The following is a 14078-nucleotide window of genomic DNA, read 5'->3' as shown; positions in this document are numbered from 1 at the left end:
GGTCGCCTCCGCTGGGGTTCTGTTCCACTTTGGTAATAATCGTCCATCTAAGGTCCTTTTCTGTAGGATTGTTTAATTTCCAATGGTTTACCAATGGAGCTGTTTGGATGTTCTTTTTTATTCTTGATTTATGTTGGGTAATTCGAGTTCTTATTTCTTGGTTTGTTTTGCCAATGTATAGCATGTTACATGGGCATTTTATTCCATATACAACATTGCGTGATTTGCAATTCGTAAATGTATCATGCTTCCAGTGTATTTGATTGTGCTGGAACAGGGCTCCTTCCTCTGTCGTTTCACAACAGATGCAAGTACCGCATTTGTGATGTCCCTGTATTGGCGGAACCTACAAATGATATCACTGAAGTTTGCTTTTTTTGAGGTAATGCAGCACATACTAGTTGGTTAGCGACACTTCGATCTTTCTTGAAGGCAAACAGTGGTTTGTTAATTAATGACTCAGCCAGATTTTTGACCAGATGCCAATTCTGATTGATTGTTCTTTTCAAGAGATTCGAATTGGGACAAAAGGTGGACACGCATACAATTCTCTAGGGAGAGGCTTTTTCTTTCTTTTCAAGAAGCACTTCTTTAGGTGTCCACCAAGCCCGCTTCATTGACCTTTTGAGAAGTTTCTTTGGGTAACCCCTTTCCTGCAGATTTTCTGTGAGTTTTTTAACATGTAGCATATATTCGTCTTTACATTGAACATTCCTTTTAATCCTGAGGTATTGGCCATACAGCAAATTTTCTCTCAAGTTCCTGGGATAGTTGCTTTTGAAATTAAGTGCCTTGTTGCGATCTGTTTGTTTTTTGAACAGCGTTGTTACCAGTCCTCCTTCAGCTGGGTATACCTCTACATCCAAGAAGGACATTTTTCCTTTTGAGTAATTAGTGCTGAACTTGATCTCCTGTGTTTGGTTTTTTAAGCCAATCATGAAATTTGATCAGGTCTTCTTCGCTGCCGGTCCAAACCATGAAAAAGTCATCGATGTAACGACTCCAATTGGAGATGACCTCGACAGATGGGTTATTTTGATATATGAATTTTTCTTCATATTGAGCCATAAATAATACAGCTAGCTCTAGGGCAAATGGACACCCCATTGCTACTCGCTGAATTTTATAAAAGAATGTACCATCAAAATTGAAATATTTTTTTGTCAAGGCGAAGGCCGCTAGTTCCATAATGAAGCTTGTCGGACTTGTACCGGTCTTTCTCTGCTTTCCAGGTATGCTGCAATCACTTCTAGGCCTATTTCAATTTTGACGGTACATTCTTTTATCAAATTTGGGGAGTAGCAATGGAGTGTCCATTGCTACACCATTTGTCGAGTTCATCTCCAATTGGAGTTAGATGAGGCTTGGCCTTACTGCTGTGATCCCCAACCCAGTGGAGGTATTAACCACTTTCTAAAAGTGGCATTTCTAAAAAGGGAATGTTAAATTCAACTTTACTAGTAAAGAGGATGTATCAGTACCATTCCAAAGATATAAAACATGACAAAGCTACTCCTTTCTAATGAGGAATTACAACTTAAAAGTGTATGGTGGTATTCCCAATGTTAACCTTTGAGAGTCACAGACCTCACAGTAGTGAAATTGGTATTTGGGCGTTTGTCACTACCAGGACATGCAAAACATAAGAGTACATGTCCTGCCTCTTACTTAAACAGCACACTGCTTATGGAATACCTAGGGCCTACCTTTTGGATGACGTATGTGTAATACAATTAGAGTTTAAGGCTTGGCAAAAGGTTTTAAATGCCACATTGAAGTGGCGGTAATCTGCACAAACAGGCCTTGCACTGGCAGGCTTGCGACATGTTTAAAGAACTACTTTTGTGGGTGGCAGAATTTGTGCTGCAGGAGCACCAGTAGGATTTAATTTGCAGGCCCTTGGTATATGGTGTACCACTTTACAAGGGACTTACAAGTAAATTAAATCTGCCAAGTGTGGAAAAATTATTGAAGCCATGTTTAGAGGAAAGAGCACATGTACTTTAGCACTGGTTAGCAGCGGTAAAGTGCTCAGAGTCCTAAAGACAACAAAAACAAGGTCAGAAAGAGAGGACGAAGGCAAAACGTTTGAGGTGATTGCATTGTAGGGACTCGTACGAAAAAGATTGACTATGTACTCCTCATCCATAATGTTTACAATTTGCCAAACATATTTGTCATTATGTAAAAACAGGTTCAGGTTATAGGCCTATATTATCACTTCATATGATGTTATCAGGCAAGTGGAATACAAGCATTATGCCGGGAGTTGACCCACATTGATTAGGGGTAGGGACTGCCACCCTTGCTCAGTACAGATTTTAAACTGCTAGGTTCCCCATGGCTCAATACTGTTCTGCTGTTATTTAATCTTCATATTGCCCTACAGGCAGGACTGATCTAATTAACTGTTTTCTATATGCTGATGACACTCAGGTCATCTTAAAGACTGGCGATGATCCATGCGATACTGCTTCTCAACTTGTTTCCTGTTCATCTAAATCGGAACACTGCATTCTTCACAAGCATCTAAAGCTAAATGGAAGCAAGAGATCCTGTTCTGAAAGCAATGCTGCAAAGTTGCTGAAAGAAACAGGACACACTTTGGAATAAGGCAAGTGCATGTATATTAACCACAGCCACCAACTCCAAATGCTCCCACTGTCCCTCTGAGACCTCTCCAGCTAGTTCATTGAGTTCTTCTCTCCTGATGGATCACAGTGCAGACACTACACATCTTTCTCTTTTTCAAACAAATGAAACCTAACACATGCAAAATAGTAATACATTAAAAAGAGCAGTGGAACACTGTACAAATCAGACAATATACTTTTGTAATTAAGAAAGTTATTTTCTAATCCTTTTTGTCTTATTCTGTTTTGGCTCAACATGTCCTCGAAGAATATTCTACTCAACATATGATTGACCACGCATGTTCCTACCTAACACCTTTAACTCCACTAACATCCATAAGAACATTCTCATTCTCTGCTTTTGAATGACAGTTGTCATGCATCAGGCCACAAGAATGAATGATTTTGTGCACAGCCTGTGTTGGTTCCTTCAAAAATACTAATTCAGGATTTAGGTGTGATCAAAGTAGAATTAATTGGAATTACAGTGTTAATACAACCAAAAGCTCTGATACTTGGCATTGCATAGATATAGTGATAGCAAGTCAACAAATCCTGAGATGATGGGCAGTATCATAACTGGGCTTCTAACCACTGGAGCACAGTGCTGTGCTTCCATACAACTCCTTTAAAGACTTCTCTTTGTCTGAATCTGCCCCCTTCATCCTATTTGTGCATCCATGGTACAGGCAGGCCTGGAGCAACAAACATGATCATAACACTCCAGGGCAGAATTTTAAACAAAAGCAGGAAGAAAGTAAAACTTGACACTAGAAGCAAACTGAATTATGTGCAGACACTTTGTTAAGGCAAGCAAAACGTACAGAATGGTTGCTAGATCCTAAAACAACTTTCATTAAGTTTCATTCTAGAAACACGAGGGAGTCTGAGGCTGTGTGGCATGCATTGGTCTCATAATGTGTGGGTACCCAGAATGCATTAATAGCATCAAGGTACTGGTCAATAAAGGCTACTTTCCCATATTTATGTCTCAGAAAACTTGGACACCTCCACCCAATGGTCAAAGACTTACTAGCCTGCTATTCCGTGACTCTCCTTACTGAAACACTGCCTCCCCTGTGTGAGTAGAATGATTGGACTTACTTCTTAGGAAAGAACAAAAACATTAAACATGTCAAGACCTTATTGACATAATATATTGGCTTGGCATGTTCCAAGTTTTGACCAATTCCTGTTATGGACTGTAGGCTCAGCTATGAAAGTGATGTACCATTATTAGAAATGCGGGAGTGCTGGCTAGAAGGAATTTTGTGGATAACCATAGATTTCAGAACTTTTCACACAGAAATGGGAAAAAAATCTATTATTTTATCCACTTTTTACAATTCTGTGTAAGAAAATGTAGAGGGTTATGTGCGAGCCACACCAGCCTGGACTCCCTTTGGTGTCTAGTTTCCAGAAATGTCTGGGATTTTTAGGTTTTCCTGGGGTCCAGCCGATTGCGGGCCTAACTACAGCAGCTGTGCACATCGTCAGAATGGGTGAAGTTGAAAGGCAACATTTTGATGTTTCCCTGTTGCATTTTGGGGCCTTTCATTTTGTTGGCAATAAGCCCAGTCACAAGTTCCTGGCCGCTTTCATTGTGATAAGTGTAGGAACATAGAACAGAAGACTATTTGTCATTAATTATCTAATTGACTAGAAAAAACTATTTTGAAGAATATTCTTTAAATCACAATAAGTAGTGGGTGACGCAAAATGCAGAGTTCAAACTATTCCTAACTCCAGATTCTTTTGCGCTTGTATGGCATTACAACTCTGGCTTTTACCCTGCATGCCATTACAACGCGGGGATTACAATGAAAGTCGTTACAACGACTTTCGCTGGAGGGCGCTGTATAGTGGAATAGTTTCATTTTCTATTCCAACTCCAGCCCACGTTGACAGTAGGGAAGGTGTTGGATAGAAAATTAAACTATTCCCGTTCCAACAGCACCCTCCAGCGAAAGTCGTTGTAATGACTTTCGTTGTAATCCCCGCGTTGCAATGCCAGTGCGGGGTAATCCCTGCGTTGTAATGGCTGTTCCCCTCTTGGGCACATTTTAAAAGTACATAGGTTTCCTTTATATTATTTTTCATTGATTAGATGTTACCATATGAATTGATGCATGGTTGGTACACAATGAAAAACCATCTTAAGCTGTGGCTCGTTTGAGGACTCTGTGGCTCATGTGTTTTAAGAGAAACAACTGGCACTATATATCCCTGGGATCAAAGAGTCTGATGGACTTCACAGTATATTACTTTTGTAAATCAGCCACCGAGCAAATAAATTACAGATTAAATCTTTGTCAACTATTTCAGTTTTTTGATACTTATTGTCATTAGTTTTTTATTTCAACAAATAGTTTATTTGAGAAAACCATTAACAAGCTACATAAATAGCCCCTTGCTGAATTCTGAATATTGTCTACTTTTCACAAATATTTACCACATCCAGTGGTTTCACTGCAAACTGCAAACAGAAAAAAAATTTAAAAAATGAAATAATCGACTACAACCTAAAAAACTGTCCTAAAAAAATGACACCTCTGACAATGCAGGAAAGCTAGGAAGAGGGTGATCTTAGTACATTAAACTATTTGTTTATGCCCTCTTTAGAAAATAAATACACTTTTTTGCACATAATATTTTTCCATTTTTAAACTCAACAAACATTCAATATTTTTGCAATATTCTTGGTACTTTCAAGGGGATTCTACGCAAGCCTGGGCACTTTTAGAATCTACAACATGAGGGGAAAAAGGACACAAATTTGTCCTTCATACCTTTTGTGGAAAAAAGTTAAGAAGACTTTAATACAAACTTCATCAAGCATCAAAAAAGCTCGGCCTAGGGAAGCCTTAGCACCTGAGGGGTGAGGATGATATTTACCTTTATTAAATATAGTGTACTAATTTAGGGAGACTGAATGCTGTGTAAATATATGGGAGAGTCAAAGAGGATGAATTGCCCATGGTGTAACCTGGAAACCTGGACTTAAATCCCACTACCTCTTTTGACCAAAATGTGTGATCCACGGCAAATCTTTTTTTTCACAGTAATTCTTTGTTAATTGGGAGGGCAATGTAGTAATTCTTTTTATACTGTGTTCTATCAAAAATTCCATTCCTGAGCAATAAATAGGCAATAATATTTTTTTACATATAACAACATTGGCTATATATATATATATATATATATATATATATATATATTCACTGAAAAAACCATAGGTTTCACACCAGTTATAGTTAGGAATTAGCATTTAAAAAACCTATTAAATTCACTGACAAAACCAGTTATAGTTAGCTGGAAATTTTACTGACATAAAACCATTGAAATTCCCACGTTATAGTTAGTTGGACTCACTATAACTTGCGCGCCTGCAATGCACTGCTGATGACGTCACATATTACATCACTCATGACATGGTCAGTGACATCACTCATGACATCACTGATGACACCATCCAGTGAATGTGTGTCTTTCTGAAAAATAAATTTGTTTTATATATGTATTTGTAAAGGTCGATGGAAGAATAAATGTTTAAAAAAGTGTGTAAATGGATGTTTTTTAAAAAAAAATTGGTTGGTTAACTGGCTTATTAAGTGAATCTTAGTGAATACATATATTAGCGAGTATTGTTTAAATATTTAAATGTTTGTATCAGTGTTTCTCTTTGTGTATAAGTGGCTGCAGGGGTTGGTGACTGACTCACTGTTTGTATGTGTTTTGAAGACAGCATATGTGCAGGACTGTATGGGTGGACGAGTGTGTATATGTGTGTGTTAGTGAGTGAATGACTGTCTCACTAGTGTCTTCATTAGTAATGACATATGTTTTAATCTAGTATATGTGAGTATTGATGTATATAAGTGAGTATAGTATATATAGTGAGAGATTGTAGGAGTTCCTGTTTAAATAAGTATGTGTTTCTATAAGTGATTGTTTAAGAGAGTAAGTATGTGTAAGTTTCCTTAGAAGTAAGGTGGTAGTGTGTGTATAAATGTATATGCAAATAAATGGATGTTCAATAGTTTATGTGCATGTGTGAGTATGTGTGTGAGTAACTTTTGGATGACTGCTGATGTGTAACAGGATGTATAGGTGTATCACTACATATGATGAGTGAGTATATATATGAGTGACTATATAGAACTGTTGGTGAATGAGTGGATGAGTATATAGATGGTGGAATTACTGAATTGGTTGTTGTTACTGGTTTGGGTATCTCCATTTTTTTGAAAATGTTTGTTTCTATTTTTGAATATGTGTTTCAAGCATTACATTACACTGAAATTAGGTCTGTCACTCTGTCACAAGGATGGTGTCATCAGTGATGTCATGAGTGATGTCACTGACCATGTCATGAGTGATGTAATATGTGACGTCATCAGCAGTGCATTGCAGGCGCGCAAGTTATAGTGAGTCCAACTAACTATAACGTGGGAATTTCAATGGTTTTATGTCAGTAAAATTTCCAGCTAACTATAACTGGTTTTGTCAGTGAATTTAATAGGTTTTTTAAATGCTAATTCCTAACTATAACTGGTGTGAAACCTATGGTTTTTTCAGTGAATTTCAAAGGTTTTTTAAATGCTAATTCCAAACTATAACTGGTGTGAAACCTATGGTTTTTTCAGTGAATTTCAAAGGTTTTTTTAATGCTAATTCCTAACTATATAAGACCTGAAAGCCCACCAGGAATCTCCAGTATGCACCAGGGGACTGCATTGCAGAGAGGTGTAATGAAGCCACAACCCTTTTTACACCTCTCTGCAACGCAGCCCCCGTGCATGTTTGAAGAGGGGAAACTAATTCCCCTTGCATACTGGGGGCCCCTGGGGGCCAATTAGCCCACCTGGAACCTCCAGTATGCGCCTGGGGCTGCATTGCAGAGGTGTAATGAGACTATGCCCCTTGTTACACCTCTCTGCAACGCAGCCCACTGCCGCGTTTGCAGAGGGGGAACTAATTCCCCTTGCATACTGGGGGTCCCTGGGGTCAACTAGTCCACCAGGAGCCTCCAGTATGCGCGAGGGAGCTGCATTGCAGAGAAGTATAATGAGGCCACACCCTTGTTACACCTCTCTGCAATGCAGGCCACTGGCGCGTTTGCAGAGGGGGGACTAATTCCCCTTGCATACTGGGGGTCCCTGGATCATATCTGCCCAAACACCGATATTCCGAACGATTGTAAATGACTTTTCTTGAGAAACATTTGGATTTGGATTATCATGTCCTATACTTTGGAATTTTTGAAAGACTGACTTTGAGGATGCTATAAATTACTCAAGTCTGCCCGAATTGTGTGGGTAAAATTGATACCTAGTCACTTTTAATAAGAATATACTTATGTCTCGTCTAACGTTTGGAAGAAATATCTAGTTATATGACAACGGGATACCGACATAACTTGAAGGAAATAAGAACGCCCTGAAGAAGTTCTGTTGTACAGAACGAAACGTTTCGGCTGGCTGTGGTACATAAACTTAAGGAAAATAAAAGCATTTGAATATACACCAAGATTCAGCGCTTCAATAAGTACTCTAAGTGATATGATTTGATTGGACTCATTGTGAAAGTGGTGCTGTGCCAAACTTTGGAATATTCTCCACTACTCTCTACTACTTACTCTCTCCTACTCTCTACTACTCACTCTCTACTGCTCTCTACTACTCACTCTACTACTTACTCTCTACTACTCTCTACTACTCACTCTCTACTACTCACTCTCTACTACTCTCTACTACTCACTCTACTATTCACTCTACTACTCTCTACTACTCACTCTGCTACTCTCTCTACTGCTCTCTACTACTCTCTACTACTCACTCTCTACTCCCTATTACTCACTCTCTACTCTCTACCTCTCTACCTCTCTCTTCTTCTCTCTCTACTAATCTCTACCTCTCTACCGCTACCTCTCTACCTCTCTACCTCTACACCTCTACCTCTCTACCTCTCTCTACACGCACACATATAGACATATATGCATATATATATGTGCATATGCATTTATATATATGTATGTGTATGTATAAAAAAAACAACTAAACATTTTTTTTTCTAAACAGCTACTTTTAAAACTGTCATTCTTTTTCCCCATGGTAAGCTCCCCGGTACGCTCCCCGGTGCGCGTACCGGGCGCTCCCCCCGCGAAAATCAAAAAAAAAAAATTTTTTTTTTTGCCCCGCGGGGCCCTTTTATGGCCCCCACATCAAACCTAGGGGGTCAAGGGGGGGTCTACTCTGCCCCCTTATGGTCATTTCCCTCTTTGTTTTGGCCACCTCTCGTGTCTCGATCCTACCGAGACACAAGATGGCGGCCGCTCCGGACTGTTTAGAATGTTTACAGACACCCCAGAGCCAATCAGCTTTCTGCGCGCAAGTCGCGTGGCGCGCCCGGTGCGCGTACCGGTGCGCGTACCGGAGCGCTGCTATAGATATATATATTTTTTTGAACCTTAATTACTCAAAATCCACTGGAGCACATATCTTGAGACATAGCAAAGGCACATCGGGCTACCAGTCCCTACAATTTTGCCAAGTTTGGTGGAAATCCATTCAGCCGTTCGGGCTAAAAGTGAAATCGACCGCCCTATGGAAATTAACATGGGGAAAACGTGTTTTGGGACCCCCCTTTTATCTCGGCCCCCGCTTGACGAATCCCCCCCAAACTTTCAGGGAAGGACCGGAACGCCGAGAGGCCATTTTGACGAAATTTTCAGGCAGATTCGTCAACCGGCGCCAAAGTTATTCCAAATAGAATGTTGAGATTTAACATTGAAAAAAATCCTAACTATAACTACCTACTGGCGACCGCCAGTAGGTAATATATATATATATATATATATATATATATATATATATATATATATATATATATATATATATAATAATGCACATGACAAACATATAATTCTTGACTTCCTCATGACACTGTTGTCAGGGGACCGAGGCATTCTTGAAAGCTTCTAAGTTTATGTTTAGAAACAAATATTTTAATAAGTATTACTCCCTACAACAATATAATATGACATACAAAATTAAAACTCTCCCAGATTGTGAACAAATAATCTTTTATGAATGGTAAACATATTTATTTCATATTTTGTATGACATATGTTGTGGTATGTACATGCATAATCTTGTGCTTTGGCTTCTAAGGTTAATATCGATTAATAGCTCAGCTCGCTGTATGAAATGGCCACTTCTAAGTATTAGTAGGTATCGTCATCGTTATTCTTGGTGGTTGCAAATGAAGATATTGGTGTGCAACATCTGCAGTTATATGTAGACTAGGCGGTGCATTCTCTCTGTTGATGACTGTCTCGTTTAATATAGTCTCATTGGGACACCAGTACTTGAATGCCGTAGGATTGCCTTGGTGTGCATGGGTATACTGAGGGGGCTACCAGATTAAATGAAAACTCCCTGTTACAGCATAGTGTGAAGCAGTCATTAGGGGGGCAGAAGAATAAAGGAAAATGATAGAGAAGTAAGAGCAAGAAAAGGTGTGGGGCAGGAACAGAGACATGAGCACAAAAATGGACAAGTTAATGCAACATTTGCCAATACATTTTGGGCACTTATCCCAAGAGCCACCGCAATGCCAATGTGAGTACAAAAGAGAAGTTTGACCCAAATCAGGATTGCAAGTTGTGTGCTAATATTGCACTGACCATGTGGTTTTCTCTGCACAAATTTTACTAGATAAATACTGCCAAAATGCATGTGGGAAAAACCACAATATTCAAACGTTTGCATCTCATAGAGTACAGAACCGTAATTGTCTGTGCTGCATTATCACAATGTGTTATGGGAAACTCACAATGAACCCCTCAGTGTTCATGATTTAGGAAATGCTAGATATGCTGCATGACATCAACAAAGAAATGTTTTGCAGCATGGATAAGACAATGTGAGAGTGGACATACAAAAAAGGGGCTGGAATTGAGGTACCGGGTTTTTAGGGACCCGGCGGTGCCAGGGGGAACAGCCAGAGACCTCTTGGGTTCTTCCTGTTTTGGACCACAGAAACACAGAGTCTTCTAGGTGATGTCAAGGATCGAGTTTATTGGCTGCAACCAAGTAACAAGCGTCCTAGAAGTACAACAGCACGGTGTGTATATTCTCGGGAGACTCTTCGTTTTTACAGAACCAGCCTTCTCCTTTTATACAAAAATATCAGCTTCAGGCAAGAAATCCTAGTTTTACAGTTTGGCCATATACATATTTTCACAATAAAGAAAAAGCAGAGTCATGATGGCAAACCCATATTTAGGTTTGTCCAGTTCGTGATAGATTACCCAGCAAGGCCCAGAACTCCCATCAGATATCGATGAACCTCTAATAAAATCGGGCACCTCCTCCTTGTAAAACAGACCATAAAGAAGAAACAGGGACAGGTGTGTGTGTGATAAGACATGGCTTGTATGCGATGAATGGTTTATGACATGTTGTGCCTTGATGCTAATCTCGCTCGGCCATTTGGGATGGGGACTGCCCGAACAGGTTTGGCTTGAGGCAGTGGAGTTAGCTCGCCCAGGTCACAGAGGAGTCAGGAAAGGTGTACGTGTCCTTTCAGATCGAATTTGGCCTTGGTCAATTGACTATGTAAGGGCAACCACAAGATGGATGCCGCTCACAAAATGGAACCCGAGGGTTCAAGACAGAAAACTACGATTGTAAGGTGATTGCATCACTCAATCATGACGCAAATGCATAGGTATAATGTCTTAATCATTACCGGTCTGCCGATACCAAATTCGTCATGATACGATGATATTTTCTGACACAAGTGTAAAGCCTCGGCACCACACCATAGTCGAGTCCAGAATTTTCAGTACCACAGACCCTCCTTTTGCCCTTATATAGGCAATAACTCATGCTAATCTGAGTCCAAATCTGTATTCATGAAGTCATGGAGATGCTGCTGTAGCATCATCCTGTTACTTAGTTCGTCCCTTGACACAGGCTTCCTTACACATGATGTAGCACAGAGGCCACATATTGCAGGAGCGCACTGTACACACAGGCAGAACAGGAACAGAATGGCTAAGATCATTCCAATGAATATCAGGATTTTCCATCCCCAGGCAGATATCAGTTACCAGAACCACCCCAGCAAGGACCAGTCTCCTTTGTTCACATGAATGGACTCAGAGATCTTATGCAGTTTGGAGATGGCCTGGTATACGGTCGGAGCATTGTCAGGGATGAAAATGCAGCAACTGGATTGGATCACTTTACATACCCCACCACGGTCTGCAAGTATGACATCTAAGGCAACCCTGTTCTGAAGAGTCATAAGGCGGTCCAACTGGAGCTCCGCAGTCAAGTTACTAAGGGCACCAGCCGTTTCAATCACGGCGGATTCAACTACCCTCGTCAATTGGCGAATGTTCCTGCTGTTCACCATAGGCCCCCAAAACGGCAGAAAACCTTTTGCGAAATCTCCAAACTCCTGTTCCGCGGTGTCGTCTTTACTCACGACACCCCTAACTGTCCTTGTCCGATGGTAATCTGCCTCGGCCGTGTAGGTGGGTGGCAACAGGAACGAGATAAAACATGTGCCCGAAAAGTCAGGGGGCAACCATGTATATGCTCTATCATGGCAGACGAAGTAGGTACCCTTAGCTGCTAGGAACGAAGGGGAGGTCTGAGACGGGAAAACGTAAGTTTCAGTACAGACACTCTTCCCTAACTGAGCTCCAGGGTTGTTGCCATTTCCCTGCAGACATAGGTGACCTTGATGGGGTACTATCCAGATAGGGGAGGATTTCTTTGCTCGCTGGTTCTCACTCAAGGAAATTCCATATTTAGTTATATTCCATCTACTGTACGCCTTAAATGAATCTTTGGGGATCGTTCGATATGTGTCGATATCTCTGCTCATATTTCTGATTCCTGCCACTAGTGCCTTGTTGCTTGAATTTCTTCCTGTGGGACGCGGGGGATATGGTTCGATGGCGAATAGGAACATGGTTTGGAATGCCCATAGAGAACCATAGTAGCTAAATGGCAGGACAAAATATGGGATACCCTTATCTGTCGTGTGTGGCATAAGTCCACACACCCAACAATTTGTTGTGTTCATTACAGACTGGTGCTGGTGTAGGAGCTGAACGAATTAGTTATTTACAAATTCTGACCTTCTGGCAGACTCGTATTCAGGTAGAGGGTGAAAGGAGTGTGGGGAAACAGTAGGAGGAGGTGTGGGCTGAGTGTCGTGTGCAAATGAAACTCGAAAGGTGAATAAAGCATAGCCAATCAAAAACATCATTATACTGCACAACATAAGGATGCATATTATTAAAAATTGTTTTTTCGCCATCACAGTGCATATTCTCGTTTCAAAGTTCGTTAATCTGGCAGGTCTCTCTATCTTGGGAAACTCCATCCTCTAAGTTGCTGCCCGCAGTGGGAGATTGATTCTGCTAAGGAGTGCTTCTGTCAGTTTAGGGCAACTCCCTTAGACCAACCAGAACTGTCGACCTAACCGTCTCCAGCTGCACTCCAAAGACTGTGGCAACCGCGACCCTAGCAGCAGAACCGGATGGCGGTTCGAAAATCAAAAATGAGCAAGTTTCTTGGATGAGAGAGCTGCACAATCAAAAAAAAAAAAGCTTGTTTATTTGTCCATAGTCATAGGTCTTGGCCTCAAGTTATAACGGTTCTGACCAGGAGCTGTGTGGTCTAGAAACAGGGGTTCAGGCTCAGTAGTGTCCAACTGCATTGACGGTGGCACAGATCCTTGCAGAATGTTATCGCTTTCCTTTTCTGAAGTAGTTCCTTTCAAACGTGCATCACTGAAGGGTAAGAAGTGAGGCACTGTCTCGGTCTCAGAGTCAGCAATTCCCTCCTGGACCCACCGGTCATATGGAAGGGGCAGTGGGACCGCTTACAATGGGCGCCGTGTACCCAGTTCTTTTTGCCGTGGACACGTACTGCAGAGCGGGTAGCCAGCAAAACTTGGAATGGTCCGGACCAGCGAGGCTGCTCGTTCTTGGTTCGCTGGAAGTTGCGCACCAGGACCCAGGTGCCAGGTTCAATTGCGTGGCCTGGATCATCAGACGCTGGCGGGGAAGAGCTGTGGACCTGTTGGTGTAAAACACGCAATTTAGTCGTCAATTCGTACAGATAGTCAAGCAGTACAGGATGCTCTATCTCACTGAACCTTGTGGGCCTTGGCACTCCCCATATGTTGGCCAGGCGGCCGAACAAAATTTCATGTGGACTAAGTCCCACTCTAGAGTGGACAGTCATTCTTGTCGATAGGAGTGCCAAAGGCAGGGCGTCAGGCCATTTAAGACCGGTGCTTGCTTGGATCTTGGCCAGTTTCAATTTTAGAGTGCAATTATAGCACTCTACTAGTCCAGCTGATTGGGGGTGATTTGCAGCGTGGAACTTCTGTTGTATGCCTAGCCCCTCACAGACT

Source organism: Lissotriton vulgaris, chromosome 8, assembly GCF_964263255.1.
Source record: "Lissotriton vulgaris chromosome 8, aLisVul1.2, whole genome shotgun sequence".
NCBI lineage: Eukaryota > Metazoa > Chordata > Amphibia > Caudata > Salamandridae > Lissotriton > Lissotriton vulgaris.
Note: the sequence above shows the minus strand (reverse complement) of the source record.